This window comes from Anomaloglossus baeobatrachus, chromosome 4, assembly GCF_048569485.1.
Source record: "Anomaloglossus baeobatrachus isolate aAnoBae1 chromosome 4, aAnoBae1.hap1, whole genome shotgun sequence".
NCBI lineage: Eukaryota > Metazoa > Chordata > Amphibia > Anura > Aromobatidae > Anomaloglossus > Anomaloglossus baeobatrachus.
The window spans coordinates 448,194,399-448,219,898 of NC_134356.1; positions in this window are offsets into that span (position 1 = coordinate 448,194,399).

Consider the following 25,500-nt stretch of genomic DNA (forward strand, 5'->3'; position numbering starts at 1 on the left):
CTAATAAATTGGTGAAAGAGGGACAGTGTGTTGTTTTTGTTTCTCTCTTTTTATGTATATGTCAGATTCCCTGGACTACAGCAGACCTGCATGGATTTTTTAAAAATAAAATGGTGAACCAGGGAAAGTGTGGGGCAGTGTTTTTTCAAATAAAGTATTTTTTTGTGTGCTTCTTCCCTTTTCACTTACTACTGGGTTGGTAATGGGGGGGGGGTCTGATAAACATCTCTCCATTACTAACAGCAGGGCTTGATGAAAGCTGACATTACAGAACTGACATCAACCCCAACTACCTTTACTCTGCCACCACACCAAGGCAATCTGGAAGAGCTGGGCAAAGTGCCAGAATTGGCACATCAAATATAATGTGCCACTTCTGGAGTGGTGGCGGGATGGTATTTTTGAGCTGGGAATGGCTCAATAACCATGGGACTTCCCAGCCTGCTAATATCAGCCAGCAGCTGTCTGCTTTACCTTTGCTGTTTATCAAAAATGGGTGGGACCCCACGTTGTTTTTTTCATTTATTTATTTAATCATAAGATGCTGTCCAATAAGCTCCACAGGGTGCGATTTTATTATATATCAGGGGGTTGTGCAATTACAGTGCCTTGCGAAAGTATTCTGCCCCCTTGAATTTTTCAACCTTTTCCCACATTTCAGGCTTCAAACATAAAGATGAAATATTTAAATTTTATGGTGAAGAATCAACAACAAGTGGGACACAATTGTGAAGTTGAACGAAATTTATAGCTTATTTTAAACATTTGCAAAAAATAATAAACTGAAAATTGAGGCGTGAAATATTATTCGTCCCCTTTACTTTCAGTGTAGCAAACTCCCTCCAGAAGTTCATTGAGGATCTCTGAATGATTCAATGTTGTCCCAAATGACTGATGATGATAAATGTAATCCACCTGTGTGTAATCAAGTCTCCGTATAAATGCACCTGCTCTGTGATAGACTCAGTGTTCTGTTTAAAGCGCAGATAGAGTCATGAAGACCAAGGAACATAGCAGGCAGCTCCGTGATACTGTTGTGGAGAAGTTTAAAGCCGGATTTGGTTACAAAAAGATTTCCACAAATTTAAACATCCTAAGAAGCACTGTGGAAGCGATCATATTGAAATGGAAGGAGTATCAGACCACTGCAAATCTACCAAGACCCGGCCGTCCCTCAAAAATTTCATCTCAAACAAGGAGAAAACTGATCAGAGATGCAGCCAAGAGGCCCATGATCACTCTGGATAAACTGCAGAAATCTACAGCTGAGGTGGGAGAGTCTTTCCATAGGATAACAATCAGTCGTACACTGCACAAATCTGGCCTTTATGGAAGAGTGACACCAACCTATATAGAGCAATTCAGGTCCACACATATATTATTAACCAATTATAAAGAGGTTATTTAGATGTTGTACACATTACAAACGTATAATAAAATACTTTGTACATAGACCACTGTGAGAAAATGGGTGGGGGGGGGAAGCACTGCTAAGAGTCCCTTTGGTCAAAAAGGTCCCAAATGGGGTTGTTTCCAATGTGGAAACTGTACAGCATGCAAGTATATAGAAAGATGTACAACGTTTACCAACAGTACAGGAACAAAAAGTTTCTCTATTACCTATAACATCACTTGTAGGTCAGAGATGATAGTATATTATGCTAGCTGTCCATGCAAAAAGATATATATAGGGATGACCACTAGGCAATTGCGGGTGAGAACGTTAGAGCATGTTCGAGACATCATTAATGCCAAGGGTTGTAAGGAGGTAAGTGAGCTAAAAACCATACCGCGACACTTCTTTATCATAAATGTAATCCAAATGGGTTAAGAGTCAAAGGTATAGATCATGTCAGTTTAGGAGCAAGAGGAGGTGATTATAAGACTGAACTTTTGAAAAAGGAGACCAGGTGGATGGTGATCCTTGATACTTTGATGCCCAGGGGTTTGAATGAGGCCTTGAGTTTCAAACCTTTCTTACCTATGTAGCGCAAATTTTAATGTTGCCTTACTTTGTCATATTTTAATACCTTTTTTTCTCTCTTTTTATGTACCCTTCGTAGAGCCATAATGATTTGTATGTGATACTTTCGATATGACATATCTTTGAGTCTGGATCGTTGATGGTTCAACTTGATCATATACAGTTAGGTCCAGAAATATTTGGACAGTGACACAATTTTCGCGAGTTGGGCTCTGCATGCCACCACATTGGATTTGAAATGAAATCTCTACAACAGAATTCAAGTGCAGATTGTAACGTTTAATTTGAGGGTTTGAACAAAAATATCTGATAGAAATTGTAGGAATTGTACACATTTCTTTACAAACACTCCACATTTTAGGAGGTCAAAAGTAATTGGACAAATAAACCAAACCCAAACAAAATATTTTTATTTTCAATATTTTGTTGCGAATCCTTTGGAGGCAATCACTGCCTTAAGTCTGGAACCCATGGACATCACCAAACGCTGGGTTTCCTCCTTCTTAATGCTTTGCCAGGCCTTTACAGCCGCAGCCTTCAGGTCTTGCTTGTTTGTGGGTCTTTCCGTCTTAAGTCTGGATTTGAGCAAGTGAAATGCATGCTAAATTGGGTTAAGATCTGGTGATTGACTTGGCCATTGCAGAATGTTCCACTTTTTTGCACTCATGAACTCCTGGGTAGCTTTGGCTGTATGCTTGGGGTCATTGTCCATCTGTCCTATGAAGCGCCGTCCGATCAACTTTGCGGCATTTGGCTGAATCTGGGCTGAAAGTATATCCTGGTACACTTCAGAATTCATCCGGCTACTCTTGTCTGCTGTTATGTCATCAATAAACACAAGTGACCCAGTGCCATTGAAAGCCATGCATGCCCATGCCATCACGTTGCCTCCACCATGTTTTACAGAGGATGTGGTGTGCCTTGGATAATGTGCCATTCCCTTTCTTCTCCAAACTTTTTTCTTCCCATCATTCTGGTACAGGTTGATCTTTGTCTCATCTGTCCATAGAATACTTTTCCAGAACTGAGCTGGCTTCATGAGGTGTTTTTCAGCAAATTTAACTCTGGCCTGTCTATTTTTGGAATTGATGAATGGTTTGCATCTAGATGTGAACCCTTTGTATTTACTTTCATGGAGTCTTCTCTTTACTGTTGACTTAGAGACAGATACACCTACTTCACTGAGAGTGTTCTGGACTTCAGTTGATGTTGTGAACGGGTTCTTCTTCACCAAAGAAAGTATGTGGCGATCATCCACCACTGTTGTCATCCTTGGACGCCCAGGCCTTTTTGAGTTCCCAAGCTCACCAGTCAATTCCTTTTTTCTCAGAATGTAGCCGACTGTTGATTTTGCTACTCCAAGCATGTCTGCTATCTCTCTGATTGATTTTTTCTTTTTTTTCAGCCTCAGGATGTTCTGCTTCACCTCAATTGAGAGTTCCTTAGACCGCATGTTGTCTGGTCACAGCAACAGCTTCCAAATGCAAAACCACACACCTGTAATCAACCACAGACCTTTTAACTACTTCATTGATTACAGGTTAACAAGGGAGACGCCTTCAGAGTTAATTGCAGCCCTTAGAGTCCCTTGTCCAATTACTTTTGGTCCCTTGAAAAAGAGGAGGCTATGCATTACAGAGCTATGATTCCTAAACCCTTTCTCCGATTTGGATATGAAAACTCTCATATTGCAGCTGGGAGTGTGCACTTTCAGCCCATATTATATATATAATTGTATTTCTGAACATGTTTTTGTAAACAGCTAAAATAACAAAACTTGTGTCACTGTCCAAATATTTCTGGACCTAACTGTATATGGATGCACACTGGAATCTGTTGACAACATCAGTGGATCGCATACATCCAAGGAAGAATACTCTATTTGGGATGTTTGATAGTGGGGATTCACCCTTGGGGGGAGATATGTATTCTGTAGTTCTTAATATGGAGTTATTGAACTAATGGTTATAGGCATGCCCTAATGACAGTAGTGATCGGAATAAATTGTTGTATGATTATTTCCCCACTGAGCATTGGTGTCTAGAGGGGCATGCTTTTTGTGAAGTTGGAAGATGGACATACGTAAGACAGTCGACAATACTTGCAACACAGCCATATAATAGTGTTATGATGTGGAATGTATTAACAACAATAAAAAATACATTGGATTTAGTCCTACGCTATTGGTGTTGTATGCACCATGTACCATTATAATGTGTTTAGTTGCAACAACGCTGATTTCATATATCCCTCATAATCATGGGTATTTACTTTGGACATGCGAGGGTTATAATATAATATACACATATTTGTTGTATATTCACATCTAGTTAGCTATATATAATGGTTTATTTAAATTAGCTGTCTTTATGTGTGTTCATAATCCATCTATCCATATAATTATGGATCTCTTACAATTTTATACTGTAAGATTAGTGATATACTTATATCTATTGTTAGGTATGCATGTGTGGGCTGTATGGGAGTCACATATAGTGGTTTGCACATGTGTGTGGATTCCTGTACAGCCTACCGATGTGACCTTTTCTGTCCCCAAATATGTTTCCCCCAAGTGTGCTACATTTTGTCCATGTATATGAATCCAATACTTTAGAATATGCATACTATTGCACATATGGAAATGATCCACTACTTAATATGATACGGATACCCTATGTTATATGTTGTACAGTCTTTTGTTCTGATGAGATGCGATGGCGTGCAAATCGCGATATACCTTGATTTAATAAATAGGCTGTTATGGCATAACTTACAGTGTACTGTTTATCCGGGGGTCGCACAGGAGTCATGCACTATGCAGTTCCTGTGGGTGACGCGCCGATTGAGGGAGTGTCGTGGAGGCGGAGCATAGTTCCGGTCTCCATGGACACCCAGCGTCATGAAGTTGCAGGCCGCGTGACCCGCGGTCATGTGACTGATGACGCACTCACTGTGCGATTCACCCACCAGGCGCACATGATGACGCTTAGTGCGCCCATTACCGGCATTTAAATACAACAGCTGTGATAAAGCATACAAGGCATATTTAAGGGTGCATATCCTGCTTTCCCCATGCCTCCTGACGAAACCGGAAGCGGTGAAACGCGCGTCGAGGTGGGAGTGGCTTGTTTGGACTGTGCGACTGATGCCACTATGGCTGTAGGTAAATACTTGGAATAACCTTGTGCTGATTTTTTGCTGTTTAGCTTAGCTATAAGCTGGGAATAACTTAACACTATATTGTTGCCGCTCTGCATACCGTTTATATTATTAGTGGTGTATGATTATTTATATGCAGGGGAGCATTACCGTTCAGCTTGTTTACTTATAGGTTGAGATTTGACACAACACTACACTGCTGCTGCTCTGCATACCACTGTTCATTTATTAACAATATATGGTATCTATATGCAGGATGGCAGCAGGGTTCAGTTAAACTGACAGTCGTGGTGTAGTGTCTATTATATTTCAGCACTCCAAAAATATCTTTTTATGTCTGCTGGCATGTGGTATATATCTAATGTATGCATTTTATATCATACAGAAGTACTGTCACAGTGATATATACATATGTGTGCACTGGTCGCTTACGGTCCTAACAGACCACTCTTAGCAGTGCGATTCCCCCCCACCCATTTTCTCACAGTGGTCTATGTACAAAGTATTTTATTATATGTTTGTAATGTGTACAACATCTAAATAAACTCTTTATAATTGGTTAATAATATATGTGTGGACCTGAATTGTTCTATATACTGTAGGTTGGTGATACTTTCATAGGGACACCATTGCCATTTAGGTGGAGGCTATATGTAGGCTATTTACTTTATTGAAGAGTGGCAAGAAGAAAGCCATTGTCAGGTTTCCGGGTTTTCCAGTTCTCTGTTGAAGAAGCTTGCCCTCGGTTAACATGGAGTTTACTGTTCTGTTGCCCTACTTCCTGTCCAGCTGCTTAAAAGGCCGCCTCTAAGCCTAGTCCAGTGCCTGAGTATACTGCTTGCTGTGTGCTCCTGCTTTGCTGTTTCTACTTCCTGATTGCCTTGGATTTTCCTGAAACTCTACCGACCGACTCTGGACCATACCCGGTTTTCTTCAAGCTGTGCCCGGACTCCGTCTGCCGTCTTTGATCAGCACTCTGCCCGGTTCGTAACCACTCTGGACAATCATCCCGTACGGACACTCCTGGACTATACCACTTGCCCCTTGTGTACCGGCTGCTGCGCATTTAGGCCTTCCGGGGTTGATTGCCGGACAGTCCCTGTATAGGGGTTCGCTCTGGTGGTCTCCCTGGGGGAGTCCGGTGCGTGGCCCTGGGAATCCCCTTTGCTCCGTTTCGTGAAAGTGTTTTGTGTGTTGTTTTACTGTGTTTATTCCCGTTGTGTATCTACGTGGTTACATATTATATAACATCTTGTACCAAGAACTCGTCTCTGTCATTGCCCTAACGCTATCGAAATCCTCAGAACATACAGTAGTATTACATTATACTCAGGCCATAAGAGGATTTCGCTGGGGCAATGACTGAGACACGAGTAGATCAGCTCTTTTCCATGATCAACTCCTTGCAGCAGGAGATGGAGGCGGTGCAAACTAAACTCAGAGATGTGGAGGCACAGCTGGGCCATGATCACCAGGTACTGGGTCCGGCTATTCAGGATTTGCAAGTCAGAGTGGAGGCTCAGGAAGCCGTCCCCACTACGTCCGTATCAGCTGCCGGTATGCCTAGGTTACCCCCATTCCGTTTCAATGGTGATCGTAGTCAGTTTCGTGGATTTGTGAACCAATGTATACTGTTTTTTGATGTACATGCTGATTATTACCGTTCTGACCGGTCCAAAGTGTTATGTATAATCATGTTATTAACCTCACGAGCACTGGCTTGGGCTAATCCTATGATAGAGAATCGGGACATCCGTTTAAATCACCTGGATGACTTTCTGAACGCAATGGCGCAAATGTTTGATGATCCGAATCGCCGTGCTCTCCTTTCCTTACGTCAGGGAAAGCGTTCTGTCGTTGAATACGCCACTGAGTTCCAGAGGTTAGTGGTAGACACCGACTGGGGAAACAATGCATTATTGTCTGTTTTCAGAAAAGGTTTGTCCGGTACCATCAAGGACGAGTTAGCTCGTTCCGAATCTCCAGGGGATTTTGAGCTGTTTCTCCAGCACTGTGTGCGTATTGATACCCGCTTGACGGAGCGTAGACAGGAAAAATGGGCAGCTGTAAACCGTGTAAACAACTTTGCGTTTCCTTCTAGAGAACCCGCTCTCAGGACACCACGGGAGGCCGAGGACGTTCCTATGCAAGTGGACTCTCTGCAAAAGCGAGAGACCAACGAACGTCGCGAACACCGGCTCCGTGAGCGTTTGTGTTTCTATTGCGGTCAATCGGATCATTTCTTGATCGACTGCCCGAAACGTCCGAATCGCCCAAATAAGGTATTGGCAGCCATGGCAGAGTGTGACAACACGGACGCAGAGTCCGATATCTCTGAGGCAAGTGGGCACTTGGATGCGGTATTTCCCTTGACTGTAATGTCAACCTCACCGAAGGACTCAGAAGGGAAATATACCCATTGCTCGCTCCCCATTCAGATCCGGTGGGAGGGGCATCTAATACCTACCTCTGCAATGATAGATTCTGGGGCAGGGGGAAATTTCATGGACTCCTCTTTTGCCAGGAAACACGGTATCCGGACTCAGCAAAGATCCTCACCGGTTACCATGGAGACGGTAGACGGATCTCCGTTAAGCTCTGGACCAGTGGATCGGGAAACAGTACCGCTAGAATGCGTGATGAAGCCAGGTCAGCAGGAGACCCTTGTTTTCATGATAATTTCTTCTCCTCATTTTCCGATTATTTTAGGTATTCCGTGGCTACGGTCTACGAATCCGGTCATCGATTGGGAAACTAAGGAAATATCCTTCCCACCGCAGAGTGGTCCGACCATTGGTCCAACTGTTCCGGTTCCAGTAACACCGAATGCGGAGGGCACTGTACAGGTACCTGTTCTGCCCCCGGTTTATGATGACTTTGCTGACATATGCGACAAAAGAAAAGCCGATCGGCTTCCCCCGCATAGACCGTATGATTGCCCCATAGACTTACTCCCAGGGGCGGAGATTCCGTTTGGCCATGTCTACCCGTTGGCGGCACCTGAGCTAGAAGCACTAAAAGAATACATTGATGAGAGCCTAGCCAAGGGATTTATTCGCCCGTCTACCTCACCAGCAGGGGCACCCATCTTTTTCGTGAAAAAGAAAGAGGGGACTCTGAGACCCTGTATTGACTACCGGGAACTGAATAAAATAACCATCCGGAACCGGTATCCGTTACCGTTGATTCCTGAGCTATTGGAGAGGGTCCAACAGGCAAAAATATTCACCAAATTGGATCTCCGTGGGGCATATAATCTACTTCGCATACGTCCCGGAGACGAGTGGAAGACCGCGTTCCGATGTCGGTATGGACATTTTGAGTACCTAGTGATGCCTTTTGGACTTTGTAACGCTCCCGCGGCTTTCCAACATCTAGTTAACGATATTTTTAGGGATATCATGGACCAATTCATGGTGATTTATCTGGACGATATCCTAATTTTTTCTGATTCCCTACAGGAACACCAGGAGCACGTCAAGACCGTACTTACCCGGCTGAGGGAAAATCACCTGTACATTAAACTGGAGAAATGCGAATTCCATTGCTCACAGATACAATTCTTAGGGTATGTCATCTCTCCTCAGGGACTGAACATGGAGGCTGGCAAGATACAAGCAATTCTGGACTGGCCGGAACCGGGTAACGTCAAAGAGGTACAACGCTTTGTCGGTTTTGCCAACTTTTACCGACGTTTTATCCGTAATTTTTCAGAGATCGTTCGTCCCATCACTCTGTTAACCAAGAAAGGACAGAAGTTTGTGTGGTCCGCCCAGGCCCAGGAAGCCTTCCATCGTCTCAAGGTTTGTTTTACCTCAGCGCCTATATTGGTACATCCGAATCCCGCACTTCCCTTTATCGTGGAAGTCGACGCTTCCGACTACGCATTAGGGGCCATCCTTTCTCAAAGGATTGGGGACAAGAGTCTCTTACATCCGTGTGCTTTCTTTTCCCGCCGGTTGTCCCCTGCAGAAAGGAACTATGACATTGCGGACAAGGAATTGTTAGCGATTATTTCAGCTTTCAAGGAATGGAGACACCACTTACAGGGAGCCGCGCAGCAAGTGATAGTACTCACAGATCATCGTAACTTGGAATTTCTTAAGTCTGCCAGGTGCCTGTCTCCACGGCAAGCCCGTTGGAGCCTATTCCTTAACCAGTTCAATTTTGTCGTTACATACCGTCCAGGTTCACGTAATGGGAAAGCCGATGCCTTGTCCCGAATCCACGCCGTGGACTCCGTGCCTGGAACCCCGTCTCAGACCGTGTTATCGGATGCCAATTTCGTTGGAGTAATCCAGGACCAGGACTTGTGGAAGGACATCAAGCTGGCCTATGATGGTGACGTATTTCTTGCTGCCCCCCCGAATGATGTAACTCTTGTTCTTCGGAATGGTGTGTGGTTAAGAGAACGACGCATTTATGTCCCGCAGGCCGTAAGACTTCGGGTTCTCAAGTTTGTCCATGACTCCGTGTTGGCTGGTCATAGGGGGGTACAGAAGACGCAGGAATTTCTAAGCCGTTTTTTCTGGTGGCCTACCTGTTTAAAGGATGTGAAGGACTATGTCCACTCATGTGTGGTTTGTGCCCGGTGCAAGGTTCCTCGTGTGGCTCCTACGGGACTCCTCCAACCGTTACCCATTCCATCTCGCCCTTGGGGGTCCATCTCAATGGATTTTATTGTGGAGTTGCCAGTCTCAGGTGGTCACAATACCGTTTTAGTGGTGGTGGATCGGTTGACTAAAGCTGCTCACTTTATTCCGTGTACCGGTCTTCCCTCAGCCGCAGAGACAGTGGATTTGGTTATCCAGAACGTATTCCGATTGCATGGGGTACCAGACGAGATCATCTCTGACCGGGGCGTGCAGTTCACGTCTAGGTTCTGGAAGGGGTTTTGTACGGCACTCCAGATTGATGTCTGTTTGTCTTCTGCATACCATCCTCAGACAAATGGGCAAACCGAACGGACCAATCAAACCCTGGAACAATACCTTCGATGTTATGTCAGCCATCTGCAGGACGATTGGTTGAAGATGCTTCCGTTGGCGGAGTTCTCGTATAACAACACTCAGAGCAGCTCCACTAAGGTAACGCCCTTTTTTGCTAACTTGGGTTACCATCCGGCTATTTTGCCTAGGTCACCGGTTGCGGTTTCAGTGCCTGCCGTGGAGGACAGAGTGACAGAGCTACGACAAAATCTGGAGGTTCTAAAGGACACTGTGGCTGCGGCTCAGGAGCGTTACAAGAGGTCGGCGGACACTCACCGGAAACCGGCACCCATGTATAAGGTAGGGGACTCTGTATGGTTGTCCACCAAAAACCTGAGATTGGGTGTCCCTTCGCAGAAGCTGGGACAAAAATTCATCGGTCCGTTTAAGATCACCGGGATCGTGAGCCCTGTGGCCTGTCGGCTGCGGTTACCGCACCATCTGAAGGTGCACCCGGTCTTTCATGTTTCTCTCCTCAAACCCGTCTCTCCTAATACGTTTCCTGGTCGTGTCGTGCCTCGTCCTCCGCCTGTGATGGTCGACGGCGAGGAGCAGTTCGTGGTTGAGGACATTATTGACTCCCGGCTCCATCGTCGTAGGCTTCAGTATCTGGTACGTTGGCAGGGGTACGCCCCCGAGGACGATTCCTGGGAACCAGTGGGTAACATTCGGGCACCCCGGAAGATCGCTCAGTTTCATCGACGGTACCCGGACAAGCCAGGCCCTGATCCGTCCTGAGGCCGTTTCTGGGGGGGGGGAGTAATGTCAGGTTTCCGGGTTTTCCAGTTCTCTGTTGAAGAAGCTTGCCCTCGGTTAACATGGAGTTTACTGTTCTGTTGCCCTACTTCCTGTCCAGCTGCTTAAAAGGCCGCCTCTAAGCCTAGTCCAGTGCCTGAGTATACTGCTTGCTGTGTGCTCCTGCTTTGCTGTTTCTACTTCCTGATTGCCTTGGATTTTCCTGAAACTCTACCGACCGACTCTGGACCATACCCGGTTTTCTTCAAGCTGTGCCCGGACTCCGTCTGCCGTCTTTGATCAGCACTCTGCCCGGTTCGTAACCACTCTGGACAATCATCCCGTACGGACACTCCTGGACTATACCACTTGCCCCTTGTGTACCGGCTGCTGCGCATTTAGGCCTTCCGGGGTTGATTGCCGGACAGTCCCTGTATAGGGGTTCGCTCTGGTGGTCTCCCTGGGGGAGTCCGGTGCGTGGCCCTGGGAATCCCCTTCGCTCTGTTTCGTGAAAGTGTTTTGTGTGTTGTTTTACTGTGTTTATTCCCGTTGTGTATCTACGTGGTTACATATTATATAACATCTTGTACCAAGAACTCGTCTCTGTCATTGCCCTAACGCTATCGAAATCCTCAGAACATACAGTAGTATTACAGCCATTTCTCAAAGATATCCATAAAAAGTGTTGTTTAACGTTTGCCACAAGCCACCTGGGAGACACACCATACATGTGGAAGAAGGTGCTTTGGTCAGATGAAACCAAAATTGAACTTTTTGGGCACAATGCCAAACGATATGTTTGGCGTAAAGCAACACAGCTCATCACCCTGAACACACCATCTCCACTATCAAACATGGTGGTAGCAGCATCATCATTTGGGCCTGCTTTTCTTCAGCAGGGACAGAGAAGATGGTTAAAATTGATGGGAAGATAGATGGAGCCAAATACAGGAGCATTCTTGAAGAAAACCTGTTGGAGTCTGCAAAAGACCTGAGACTGTGACGGAGATTTGTCTTCCAATAAGACAATGATCCAAAACATAAAGCAAAATCTACAATGGAATGGTTCAAAAGTATCCAGGTGTTAGAATGGCGAAGTCACAGTCCAGACCTGAATCCAATTGAGAATCTGTGGAAAGAGCTGAAAACTGCTGTTCACAAACGCTCTCCATCCAACCTCACTCAGCTCCAGCTGTTTACAAAGAAAGAATGGGCAAGAATTTCAGTCTCTCGATGTGCAAAACTGATAGAGACATACCCCAAGCAACTTGCAGCTGTAATCACAGCTAAAGGTGGCGATACAAAATATTAACTTAAAATGGGACGAATAATATTGCACGCCCCAATTTTCAGTTATTTATTTTTTATAAAAGTTTAAAATCAGCAATAAATTTCGTTCAACTTCACAATTGTGTCCCATTTGTTGTTGATTCTTCACCATAAAATTTACATTTTTATCCTTATGTTTGAAACCTGAAATGTGGGAAATGGTTGAAAAATTTAAGGGGGCCAAATACTTTCTCAAGGCACTGTGTATGTCTATATGACTGTATGTTTATATCTTTATGTCTTTATATCTTTGTATCTGTCTGTCTATCTATAAAAAAAAGCTAGAAAAACGCTGTAATACTATTGTATGTTCTGAGGATTTCGATAGCGTTAGGGCAATGACAACCAGAGACGAGTTCTTGGTACAAGATGTTTATAATATGTAACCACGGTAGGTACAGAACGGAACAAACACAGCAGAACAAACACACGGAATACTTTCCCGAAACGGAGCGAAGGGAATTCCCGGGGCCACGCACCGGACTCCCCCAGGGAGACCACCAGAGCGAACCCCTATACAGGGACTGTCCGGCAATCACCCCGGAAGGCCTAAATGCGCAGCAGCCGGGACACCAGGGGCAAGTGGTAAAGTCCAGGAGTGTCCGTACGGGATGATAGTCCAGAGTGGTTACAAACCGGGAGGAAACCGGGCAGAAGTGCTGAACACAGACGGCAGACGGAGTCCAGGCACAGCTTGAAGAAACCGGGTAAGGTCCAGAGTCGGTCGGTATTCTTTCAGGAGGATCCAAAGGCAATCAGGAAATAGAAGCAGCAAGGCAGGAGCACACAGCAAGCAGTATACTCAGGCACTGGACTAGGCTTAGAGGCGGCCTTTTAAGCAGCTGGACAGGAAGTAGGGCAACAGAACAGTAAACTCCATGTTAACCGAGGGCAAGCTTTTGTCAAAAGAGAACTGGAAAACCCGGAAACCTGACAAACGCTAATGAAAAACACTTGCAAAATTGCATCAATAATGAGGCAAAACACATTCTTTTCTGCTGCATTTTTCCTGCCATCAAATTCTCCATGTATACCTTTAGGCTATGTGTCCACGGGAGAATGTAGCTGCGGATTTTTCTGCATCAAAATCCACAGCTTTCCCGCAAAATCCGCACCTTTTCAAAGGTGCGGATTTGCCGCGGATTTACCGCGGAATTGCCGTGGATTTGATGCGGATTTCGGTGTGGATTTTTTTGTTTTTTCCCAATTTTAAAGCCAAAATCCGGATGAAAATCCGAATTGACATGTTGCAGATTTTTCCGGACCAAAATCCGCACAAAATCCCCTGCGGAAAAATCCGCAGCATGGGCACAGCATTTCCAAAATGCCATAGAAATGGCTGGGAAGTGCCTGAGCTGCAGATTTTCGGGAAATCCGCGGCTTTTCCGCGAGAAATCCGCGGCAAAATCCGCGCATTTTCCGCAGCGTGGACACATAGCCTTACCCTGCATTGGTGAAGTTTTTCTGCAGTTTCCCTTAAACAGAAATAAATTTCAGACCAAATTACAACAACATACATTGTCTTGAAAAAGTATTCATACCAGTGAACTTTTTCACATTTTTTCACATTACACCCACAAAATTGGGGCCATGACTAAGTAGCAACTATTTGTGAAGTATAAAGGAAATGATACATGGTTTTCTAAATATTTTAAAAATATAAATCTGAAAATTGTGACTTGTATTTGTAAGGTGTTCCTCAATATACCTCCATGCTTTAAGGCTGCTTTACACGGTACGACCGATTGTGCAATTTCACAATCAATCGCACCCGCCCCCGTCCTTTTTGCGTCACGGGCAAATCGCTGCCTGTGGCGCACAAAGTCGGTAACCCCCCATCACACGTACTTACCTCCTGTTCGACCTCGCTGTGGGCGGCGAACGTCCACTTCCCGGAGTAGGAGGGACGTTCGGCGTTACAGCGACGTCACACGGCCGCCGGCCAATAGAAGCGGAGGGGCGGAGATGAGCGGGATGTAAACATCCCGCCCACCTCCTTCCTTCCACATAGCCGGCGAGATCCGCGGGTCGCAGGTAAGCGATGTTCATTGTTCCCGGGGTGTCACACGGCACAGCGGCGTGTGCTACCCCGGGAACGATGAACAATTAAATTAAACAATATTATGAAACCTAGCGACCAGTACACGACTCACAATTTGTGAGTGATACTGCATCGCTAGGAGGTGTCACACAGGCAGGCATCGCCAGCGATGCCGGATGTGCGTCACAAAAACCGTGACCCCGACGATCTATCGCACGATAGATTATCTGGTGTAAAGCAGCCTTTACTCCTAGTGCATGTGCCTACTATACCTGTCGACTATAACATATGCCACACTTTTGGATTCTGTATGTACAGTGCCTACAAGTCGTATTCAACCCCCTGCAGATTTAGCAGGTTTACACATTCGGAATTAACTTGGCATTGTGACATTTAGACTGTAGATCAGTCTGGAAGTGTGAAATGCACTGCAGCAAAAAAGAATGTTATTTCTTTTTTTTTTTTTTTTAAATTGTGAAACGTTTATTCAGAGGGTCATTTTGTTATTCAACCCCTCAAACCACCAGAATTCTGTTTGGTTCCCCTAAAGTGTTAAGAAGTATTTCAGGCACAAAGAACAATGAGCTTAACATGTTTGGATTAATTATCTCTTTTTCCAGCCTTTTCTGACTAATTTAGACCCTCCCCAAACTTGTGAACAGCACTCATACATGGTCAACATGGGAAAGACAAAGGAGCATTCCAAGGCCATCAGAGACAAGGAGGGTCACAAGGCTGTCAAGGGGTACAAAACCGTTTCCAAGGAGTTGGGCCTACCTGTCTCCACTGTTGGGAGCATCATCCGGAAGTGGAAGGCTTATGGAACTACTGTTAGCCTTCCACGGCCTAGACAGCCTTTGAAAGTTTCCTCCCGTGCCGAGGCCAGGCTTGTCCGAAGAGTCAAGGCTAACCCAAGGACAACAAGGAAGGAGCTCCGGGAAGATCTAATGGCAGTGGAGACATTGGTTTCAGTCAATACCATAAGTAACGTACTCCACCGCAATGGTCTCCGTTCCAGACGAGCCCGTAAGGTACCTTTACTTTCAAAGCGTCATGTCAAGGCTCGTCTATAGTTTGCTCATGATCACTTGGAGGACTCTGAGACAGACTGGTTCAAGGTTCTCTGGTCTGATGAGACCAAGATCGAGATCTTTGGTGCCAACCACACACGTGACGTTTGGAGACTGGATGGCACTGCATACAACCCCAAGAATACCATCCCTACAGTCAAGCATGGTGGTGGCAGCATCATGCTGTGGGGCTGTTTCTCAGCCAAGGGGCCTGGCCATCTGGTCCGCATCCATGGGAAGATGGATAGCACGGCCTACCTGGAGATTTTGGCCAAGAACCTCCGTTCCTCCATCAAGGATCTTAAGATGGGTTGTCATTTCATCTTCCAACAAGACAACGACCCAAAGCACACAGCCAAGAAAACCAAGGCCTGGTTCAAGAGGGAAAAAATCAAGGTGTTGCAGTGGCCTAGTCAGTCTCCTGACCTTAACCCAATTGAAAACTTGTGGAAGGAGCTCAAGATTAAAGTCCACATGAGACACCCAAAGAACCTAGATAACTTGGAGAAGATCTGCATGGAGGAGTGGGCCAAGATAACTCCAGAGACCTGTGCCGGCCTGATCAGGTCTTATAAAAGACGATTATTAGCTGTAATTGCAAACAAGGGTTATTCCACAAAATATTAAACCTAGGGGTTGAATAATAATTGACCCACACTTTTATGTTGAAAATTTATTAAAATTTAACTGAGCAACATAACTTGTTGGTTTGTAAGATTTATGCATCTGTTAATAAATCCTGCTCTTGTATGAAGTTTGCAGGATCTAACTTATTTGCATCTTATCAAACCTGCTAAATCTGCAGGGGGTTGAATACTACTTGTAGGCACTGTATATACCTGTTTAAACGCATTAAACATTTCTATTTTGCCATGGATCTGTATGGTTCAGCAAGGTGTATTCTGACATATCTATATTATGACTTCCTAGCAACATACTGTACAGTGTAATTTCCTAGAATGTCCCTTGCTTGCCCTTCTTTTTCTGACCGCTTAGAGGAAATCTATCAGTGTTAATACCCATAAATCACTTTGTATTGCCTTCATATTGAGCTTTCACTGGGAAACTTTTATATTATTATTTCTTTATTTTGCCCTTTTTTGTTTTCTTATATACTATTATTATCTTTTACATAATAGTGTTGCATTTTTGTACTTTATTAGCTGTTAATAAAATATGTATTTTACTCATTATTTGTGGGTCGTGACTTCATAGTCTTGTGGATTATGTATAATGTTTAGAGTCCTTTCCTTCAATGATAATCCTAGTCAGAATAGTGTATTCTCTACAGAAGATTTTGTGTTACTTTGATCACGTCACCGGAGGTCACACCCAGACATGTGTAAAGGCCCAGTCACACACAACGACTTACCAGCGATCCCGAAAACGATGCGACCTGATAAGCTGGGTTTACACACTGAGACTTTCTAGCGATCCAACCTGCGATCTCAACCTAGCCGGGATCGCTACAAAGTCTCTGGTGAGCTGTCAAACAGGCAGACCTGGCCAACGACCTAACAGCGATCCGGGCCTGCAGAGCGACTAGCTGGTCGTTGGGGACGTGTCAAAAAAGCAGGTGAACTTCACCCGACTTCATTTAATGCCGCGCGGCTCTGTGTGCCGTGTAAATAAATAAATAATTAAAAAATCCGGCGTGCGGTCCCCCCCTATTTTAATACCAGCCAGATAAAGCCATACGGCTGCAGGCTGGTATTCTCAGGATGGGGAGCCCCACGTTATGGGGAGCCCCCCAGCCTAACAATATCAGCCAGCAGACGCCCAGAATTGCCGCATACATTAGATGCGACAGATCTGGGACTGTACCCGGTTCTTCCCGATTTGCCCTGGTGCGTTGGCAAATCGGGGTAATAAGGAGTTATTGGCAGCCCATAGCTGCCAATAAATCCAAGATTAATCATGTCAGGCGTCACCCCGAGATACCTTCCATGATTAATCTGTAAATTACAGTTAAAAAACACACACCCGAAAAATCCTTTATTAGAAATAAAAAACACTAACAAATTCCCTCATTACCAATTTATTACCCACAACAAAGCCCTCCTTGTCCGGCGTAATCCACGGTCCTCCAGCGTCGCATCCAGCTCTGCTGCATGCGGGTGACAGGAGCAGCAGAAGACACAGCCGCTCCTGTCACCTGCACGCAGCTAATGAAGAGAGCCGTGTGATCGGCTGAGCTGTCACTGAGGTTACCTGGATCCAGCGGTGGATGCAGCGGTGGCCGCGGGTAACCTCAGTGACAGTTCAGCTGATCGCGTTACTCACCTCATTTGCTGGTGATTACCCCCCCTCTCTCATACTCACCGATCCCCGATCACTGGCGCTGCACGGCGTTCACACTGCTCCGGCGGCTTTTCCTTTTTTGAAAAAGCCGGCCGCTCATTAAACAATCTCGTATTCCCTGCTTTCCCCGCCCACCGGCAAATGTGATTGGTTGCAGTGAGACACGCCCACACGCTGAGTGACAGCTGTGTCACTGCACCCAATCACAGCAGCCGGTGGGCGTGTCTATACTGTGCAGTAAAATAAATAAATAAATAATTAAAAAATCCGGCGTGCGGTTCCCCCTATTTTAATACCAGCCAGATAAAGCCATACGGCTGCAGGCTGGTATTCTCAGGATGGGGAGCCCCACGTTATGGGGAGCCCCCCAGCCTAACAATATCAGTCAGCAGCCGCCCAGAATTGCCGCATACATTAGATGCGACAGTTCTGGGACTGTACCCGGCTCTTCCCGATTTGCCCTGGTGCGTTGGCAAATCGGGGTAATAAGGAGTTATTGGCAGCCAATAGCTGCCAATAAGTCCTAGATTAATCATGTCAGGCGTCTCCCCGAGATTCCTTCCATGATTAATCTGTAAGTGACAGTAAATAAACACACACACACCCGAAAAAATCCTTTATTAGAAATTAAAAACACAAACACATTCCCTCATTACCAATTTATTACCCACAACAAAGCCCTCCTTGTCCGGCGTAATCCACGGTCCTCCAACGTCGCATCTAGCTCTGCTGCATGCAGGTGACAGGAGCAGCAGAAGACACAGCCGCTCCTGTCACCTGCACGCAGCTAATGAAGAGAGCCGTGTGATCGGCTGAGCTGTCACTGAGGTTACCTGGATCCAGCGGTGGATCCAGCGGTGGCCGCGGGTAACCTCAGTGACAGCTCAGCTGATCGCGCTACTCACCTCATTTGCTGCGTGGAGCTGACCGGAGAGGCGGTGAGTAGCGCGATCAGCTGAGCTGTCACTGAGGTTACCCGCGGCCACCGCTGCATCCACCGCTGGATCCAGGTAACCTCAGTGACAGCTCAGTCGATCACACGGCTCTCTTCATTAGCTGCGTGCAGGTGACAGGAGCGGCTGTGTCTTCTGCTGCTCCTGTCACCTGCATGCAGCAGAGCTAGATGCGACGCTGGAGGACCGTGGATTACGCCGGACAAGGAGGGCTTTGTTGTGGGTAATAAATTGGTAATGAGGGAATTTGTTAGTGTTTTTTATTTCTAATAAAGTATTTTTCGGGTGTGTGTTTTTTAACTGTAATTTACAGATTAATCATGGAAGGTATCTCGGGGAGACGCCTGACATGATTAATCTAGGACTTATTGGCAGCTATGGACTGCCAATAACTCCTTATTACCCCGATTTGCCAACGCACCAGGGCAAATCGGGAAGAGCCGGGTACAGTCCCAGAACTGTCGCATCTAATGTATGCGGCAATTCTGGGCGGCTGCTGGCTGATATTGTTAGGCTGGGGGGCTCCCCATAACGTGGAGCTCCCCATCCTGAGAATACCAGCCTTTAGCCGTATGGCTTTATCTGGCTGGTATTAAAATTGGGGGGGACCTCACGCCGGATTTTTTAATTATTTATTTATTTATTTATTTATTTTACTGCACAGTATAGACACGCCCACCGGCTGCTGTGATTGGGTGCAGTGACACAGCTGTCACTCAGCGTGTGGGCGTGTCTCACTGCAACCAATCATATTTGCCGGTGGGCGGGGAAAAGCAGGGAATACGAGATTGTTTAATGAGCGGCCGGCTTTTTCAAAAAAGGAAAAGCCGCCGGAGCAGTGTGAACGCCGTGCAGCGCCAGTGATCGGGGATTGGTGAGTATGAGAGAGGGGGGGTAATCACCAGCAAATGAGGTGAGTAACGCGATCAGCTGAACTGTCACTGAGGTTACCCGCGGCCACCGCTGCATCCACCGCTGGATCCAGGTAACCTCAGTGACAGCTCAGCCGATCACACGGCTCTCTTCATTAGCTGCGTGCAGGTGACAGGAGCGGCTGTGTCTTCTGCTGCTCCTGTCACCCGCATGCAGCAGAGCTGGATGCGATGCTGGAGGACCGTGGATTACGCCGGACAAGGAGGGCTTTGTTGTGGGTAATAAATTGGTAATGAGGGAATTTGTTAGTGTTTTTTATTTCTAATAAAGGATTTTTCGGGTGTGTGTTTTTTAACTGTAATTTACAGATTAATCATGGAAGGTATCTCGGGGTGACGCCTGACATGATTAATCTTGGATTTATTGGCAGCTATGGGCTGCCAATAACTCCTTATTACCCCGATTTGCCAACGCACCAGGGCAAATCGGGAAGAGCCGGGTACAGTCCCAGATCTGTCGCATCTAATGTATGCGGCAATTCTGGGCGTCTGCTGGCTGATATTGTTAGGCTGGGGGGCTCCCCATAACGTGGGGCTCCCCATCCTGAGAATACCAGCCTGCAGCCGTATGGCTTTATCTGGCTGGTATTAAAATAGGGGGGGACCGCACGCCGTATTTTTTATTTATTTATTTATTTACCCGGCACACAGAGCCGCGCGGCATTAAATGAAGTCGGGTGAAGTTCACCTGCTTTTTTGACACGTCCCCAACGACCAGCTAGTCGCTCTGCAGGCCCGGATCGCTGTTAGGTCGTTGGCCAGGTCTGCCTGTTTGACAGCTCACCAGAGACTTTGTAGCGATCCCGGCTAGGTTGAGATCGCAGGTTGGATCGCTAGAAAGTCTCAGTGTGTAAACCCAGCTATAGAGATCGCAGGTAAGTCGCTGGGAGGTCGCAGGTGAGATGTCACACAGTCAGATCTTACCAGCGATGCAGGATCAATACAGGTCGCAGGAACGACCTGTATAACGATCTCAGCAGTCACTGTGACCCTGTCACACAGTGTCAAACACAGCGATGTGTCCTGCCCAGCAGGACATCGTCTTTGAAGAAAATGGCCTGGACCATTCTGCAATGACTAGAGATCTCACAGCAGGGGCCTGATCGCTGGTAGGTGTCACACATAACGAGATCACTAACGGGATCGCTACTGCGTCACAGAAACCGTGACTGAGCTGCGATCTCGCTAGCGATCTCGTTATGTGTGACGGTACCTTAAGGGTACCTTCACACTTTAGCGATGCAGCAGCGATCCGACCAGCGATCTGACCTGGTCAGGATCGCTGCTGCATCGCTACATGGTCGCTGGTGAGCTGTCAAACAGGCAGATCTCACCAGCGACCAGTGACCAGCCCCCAGCCAGCAGCGACGTGCAAGCGACGCTGCGCTTGCACGGAGCCGGCGTCTGGAAGCTGCGGACACTGATAACTAAGGTAAACATTGGGTATGGTTACCCGATGTTTACATTAGTTACCAGCGCACACCGCTTAGCTTAGTGTGTGCAGGGAGCAGGAGCCGGCACTGGCAGCATGAGAGCTGCAGAGGCTGGTAACGAAGGTAAATATCGGGTAACCACCTTGGTTACTCGATGTTTACCTTGGTTACAGTTTACCGCAGGCTGTCAGACGCCGGCTCCTGCTCCCTGCACATTCAGGATTGTTGCTCTCTCGCTGTCACACACAGCGATGTGTGCTTATCAGCGGGAGAGCAACAATAAAAAAATGAACCAGGGCTGTGTGTAACGAGAAGCGATCTCACAGCAGGGGCCAGATCGCTGCTCAGTGTCACACACAGCGAGATCGCTAATGAGGTCACAAAAACCGTGACTCAGCAGCGATCTCAGTAGCGATCTCGCTGTGTGTGAAGCACCCCTAACTCTCTACAAAGCTCAAATTCAGTCTCCACTATCTGGCAACAACCTCCCTCTTTCTTAGATCCTGTTCTTTAGGCTTCCTCCTCTCTGGCTCATCTTGAGTCTAACCTAGTAAATTTTAATTGCTTATCTGACCCAAATTTTACTCTAAAGTGTTCTGTCCACTTATTTTCTTTCTTATTTTCATTTTCTCCAAAGTTTCTATCCAAGAGACCAATGGTCAGAAACCTGCAGTACTCCAGTTTTTCTAAAACTACATCTGTCAGGATATGTTGGCAGTTTTAGTTACACAGCAACTGGAGTATCCTAGTTTATTAACCCCTACGGTAACCTATCTCACTGTGGGATAATTAGCCCACACTCCAGGCCTACTCCAACCAACTATGACAGATGGTAATGAAACATCAAATTTTTACCATGGCTCTCAAAGGCTCTCAATGTGCCACATTTTGAATTTTGAACTCCTCATGTTGAGGAGGACCTTTCCATCAAATACTTAATTAACCTCTTGATAAGGGATTGTGGGAAATATGTCGATTTACCTTTAATAATTCAGGTTTCAGATCATACACATGACACAGATATAAAGATGGCTGACATTTCCTGTTCACCACACCTTGCTTGGAATGCAAGGAATGTCCAGATGAAAGAAGACCACCATATAAGGGAAGACCCCTGGTCAAGCTAGAAGACCAACCCACAGATCAGATGACATCATAGACCAAACCATCAGCATGGATCCACTAAATGACGTCCCTCCCATCATCATGGTTTCATCCACTGGAGTCAGACCCGCCCATCAACAGCAGCACGGATCTCCCCATTGGCTAGCTCATGAACTGTCCCACTAAATGTGCATATCTGAACTTGTGTACGCCCCTAGCCTATATCAAGAGGACGCATGAGTCTCCTCAGTCTGTTCGGTGCCATTTCTACTGTGACCAAGAAGAGATTTCATATCCGACTGTGTCTGGTGTGAATTCTTTTATGCATGCACTTGGCCCATATCAATTAGACCAGGCAGTAGGCAACTAGTGATCTCTGGTTAAGAGTTCACCCTAACATTATTGGCGCCCAACGTGGGGCCAGTATAGGAGAAACTCTACAATCTTGAGGACCGGCGATTGGAATGGCAGGACGTGCTGGATACCCTGATCCAAGAGTCTGATCAGCTTTTTATACGAGAACATGGTAAGTCTGCTGATTTTTATAATCTGAAGTCTTACTCGTGTGTCTCAGGGTATGTGGCACTGATTGCCTGACGGTGTCCGTTTTTTTCGATCTCTGTGATGGCAGAAGAGTTTCTCCGCTGCTGGCCATATTTAATTGCGGAAGAACCGTCACATATTCAGTTGCCTGCTGCCTGTTGTGTGTATGCTCAATGTGGTACGGTTTTTGGTTGTTGCCTGTCATATGTTTTGCGGTTCTGGTGGAGATTTAAATAGAGTTGTGGCTCGAGGCCTAGAGTGAATGACTCGGCAAGAGGCCTAGAGATAATGCGCAGGTTTTAATTGGTCAGGTTAGGCACGTGTTTTTCACGGGCTCTCAAATTTGTTGATATGGTGAAGGATATTGTCTGTGGTATAGTATACGGTTGTCGCCTGTGGTACAGTTTATGGTTCTGTGAGGAAATACGTGGGGCTGCTGGTACGTGGTAATCTTGGGGCCTAGCGCAGTGTAGCGTGGAATGGCTGGTACGGATACCATTGGGGCATAGCATTTAAGCTGCGCATTGTGGCTGGTACGTGGTAGTCTTGGGGCCTTACGCTGGACGTGAAATGGCTGGTACGGATACTATTGGGGCTTAGCGCAAGCTTGGGTGATACTAGGTGGTTTTTTATTAGGCTAGTTATAAGTCCTCCAAGAGAGGCGAATCGGCCGGTATAGACACCTTGTAGTCAGGGGTGATACTAGGTATTTTTTTGTATATTACGGAACGCAGAAATCAGACAGGTACCACGTGGCAGTATAAGGAAGGATTTCGAAGTGTGTGCTGCAAACTGCAGGTTTTATTTAGTGTTTCAGTTATTTGTCATCTCCCCCGTCTTTTTGTTTGTCTGTTTTTATCTGGGATGCATAGAGAAAGATTGCTTGTTTGGTGTTGTTTATCTTGAGAGAAAGATGGAGAAATTGATGAAGTTGTGTGTGTGTGTGTGTGTATAAATATATATATATATGTATAAGTACAGACTATAGAAAATGGGGAGACAGAGTTTGAGCAGATATGAGGTCAGTTTTCCCTTTTCTCTGCCACATGTTCCTACAAATTTTAAAATGGTGGATGAAGCACATGGCTGAGGCATGATTGAGACAAAGACAGAGAGTGAGTAGGGGGATGAACAATGGATTGGATGGAGTACTATATACTTAGACAGAAACATGAGTGTTTTTAACTATAGTTGGACCAGGACTGTGGATATTTGAATATGTGTGTATATATCATATATATAATTGTATGTGTATGTATGTATAAAATCCAGACTATAGAATATAGGGGGAAATAGTTGAAAAAAACAACAAAGTTTACCTTCCCCTCCCCCACATGATGCTGCAATCCCAACAAAGAGAAGGAAATCACGTGCTGTGGGGCCATTTTCTACAGGCCTCAGTGTAGCTGACAAAACTGCAGCCACTGAATAACATGAAGTGTTAGTAAATGTTTAAAGCACTAAAAGATGGAATATTGTATGATTGGGTAGTTGTGGAAGACACTTAATATAAATCCAGTGTGCAGGTTGGATTGAGTCAGGACAGTCACAAGGAGCAATATCTTATTAATTAATATGCAATAAAAGAATAAGAGAAAAACCTTAAAATAAACGTACCTTTGCGGCAGATGTCATGATAAATAATACATATTCCAATTACGAATGTGGCGAATAATCCTGAGAGTTGAATGTTTTAAAAAAAAAATAAATAGATAAATATATCCATGGGATATCCATGTGTCTTGCAGAAAGAAAAAATAAATAAATAAATAATAATAAAAAAATCCAACAGAAGGAGGGAGATATCACTCATGTCCAGGGAAAATGAACAGTGTGCTTTTGGGGGAAGTAGCAACTTTTAGAAAAAAAAAAAAATACAAACCTGTAGGGCAGGCTTTTCATCTCACCTTCGATCCATTGTGAGAGCAGCCCAAGAGAAAAAAAAAAAGGGGGCTTCCTGCATTTAATTCATTGGACATTATATTGGAAAAAGGTCATTGACAATAGTTTTATTTTACTAATTTTATCCCAAAGAAATAAAAGTCAACTGTGGACATGTTTAGATTCATTGATAGCTTTTCAAGCATAGAAGTCTGTTAGATAATTTTTCTATGGCAAATCAACATTTTGTTTTCCTACATGGCCAGTTTATTTGTTCTAGATTCTTTTATCCCTTCAAGTTATAGGACAGTAACACAGAGATGCTGATAATCTCCTCAATGTTTCAAAAATGAACGCCCCTACATCCAATATCCAGAGGTTGTGCTACATTATAGTTATTAATAATAATATAATAATAATATAATTTATCAATATATTTATTAATAATTACAATAATTTGTTTTAAGGAATGTGGATGATTTATGGAATTCTGTGTTTTATATTTAATGTATTGAATAATCTGCTTTCTTTTTATAGAAAGAATGATTGCAATGCAGATTTCTGTGGTCCAAGCAAAGGTTATAAAAGCCATTGAAAGGGTTTTCCATTATTAAGTTACAGATAAAAACAATATTTCTGGTGTTCCTGATTAAGTACAATCTATACAATGTGACTTTTATGCCTAAATGTAGAGCTCCGGGGCCACACACTTTTTTTTTTTAATCTAATTATGTTTTGGATAATAGATTCAAAAAGGGGGGAAAGATGATGTGGAAAATTGTGGAAAATCACACATTATTTAAGCTTTTAACTTGTCCATCGATTGAGTTTTTCTATTACGTTTCCTTTATATTTTTATCTGTAATGGAGGATACAGCAGACAGACATATCTCATGATTGCTGTAACAAGAATTGTCAGGTTTTGAACATGTCTCAGATGAGCCCATTGCTAATGCAGATTTTGAGTTTTTCCGTAGATGGATCCAGATACCATGATGCTCGTTGATTCTGCACTGGATATGCTGAGGTTACACAACATGAGGTAAT